The following is a 1,548-nucleotide window of genomic DNA, read 5'->3' as shown; positions in this document are numbered from 1 at the left end:
ACACAGGATTTTTTGTTTGTTTGTTTTACCATAGAAATTACTCTTGGATGAGCCATTCTGTGTTTTTCATCGCTTTTCTGTCCTTTCTGACCCCAGCCAGTCAAGRCAGATGGTTCTGGGTCTGCTGGCTGAAAATGTCTTCCTGTTAAAAGGAAGTCATTCCTTTCCACTGTCTCCACTGTGCTGCTCAGGTTGTGAGGTTGCAACAAAGTGAAGCCTCTACCTAGTATTCTGTGTTTTTTTAATGTTTCTATAATTTTAAAAGCATTATTCATTTTAAAGTGTTTAAGACAAGGACAACAAAAACGTTTTGTTTCTTTGTGGCGTTAAATAATGAAAYACCCTATGAGAATGTCCAAACATTTTACTGCTGACAAAATTATGGAAATATACTAAAAATGTTCAAAAATTGTTTAGATTAAAAATATCGGATTTGAATAATCACAATAAACAATTTCTGAAATAAATATTTAGTATTCTATAGTTTGAGATTGTGAATATATGTGGGAATGTGAGTAATTATTTGGCAGATATGTATGTTAGTCTAAGTACACATATATATTTTTATTGCACAAGTTTATGCTTCTTTTTACTCCCTTTTAAACACCTGATTACCATTTTTGAAATAATGTTTGAATATAAGGTATAAAAAATTACTGTAGTTTCTTATTTCATTTTTTTTAACCTTTAACAGTCTTTGTTCCTGCACCTGTGGGAAAAAAACTGTGCCATATCTGCCTTTAAATGTTTTCGGACATTTCCAGATGCTACCAGGGGCCTTTTGAAAAGGCTTTTAATGAGTTTCAGRGGTGACTGTTATGGGGTGGTTCAAAACAAAGTGATCAAGTAYWCAATGAAACAATACACTTAGATGAYTTTAGCTGTGAGTTGTTGTGTATAAATAAATGAAAGTGAATTGAAACAGAGGAGACRACGAATGCCCCAATGTTGTTTTTCATATAACATCTACCACAAGTTTTCAAAATGAAATGCTGTGCTCCTGTTCATGCAATAAGATGATGTATTTCAAACAGAGGCTCTCCCTGCACTAATGTGTGTGTGTTCATCTGAGTCAGTGAGAAGAGAAGACAGATGGTCAGGCTGCATGTGTTTTGGGTTCTCTTAAGTGATTGAAACTGCCTCTCTGCAAAATGCCTCCGAGGCGCCCCTGATTCTCCCACCTCACCTCTGAATAACAAACACTCGGTCCTCTGTCAAGGTTTAGTGCGGTGAGCTACGTCTCAGATCCTCCTCATCCTCTCCTTCCTCTCTTAATGAAATAATGACATTGTTTTTTTTTTTTCCTGCTTTGCCTGAATCGACACTTGGCCGGCTCCTGTGGTGCAGGAGAAGCTGAGTCATAAAGGTTTCAGTGCCCTGATTTATGGACAGTGATGTGGATGAGGTGGGGTGAAGAGGAAAAGCACTGGAGTCAGCTTGCTGATCACAAAGACACATGTCAGGACAGAGTCAATCTGCTGACTTCTGATAAAAACAAACACACACACACACACACACACACACACACACACACACACACACACACAC

Source organism: Austrofundulus limnaeus, unplaced genomic scaffold (assembly GCF_001266775.1).
Source record: "Austrofundulus limnaeus strain Quisiro unplaced genomic scaffold, Austrofundulus_limnaeus-1.0 Scaffold289, whole genome shotgun sequence".
NCBI lineage: Eukaryota > Metazoa > Chordata > Actinopteri > Cyprinodontiformes > Rivulidae > Austrofundulus > Austrofundulus limnaeus.
Note: the sequence above shows the minus strand (reverse complement) of the source record.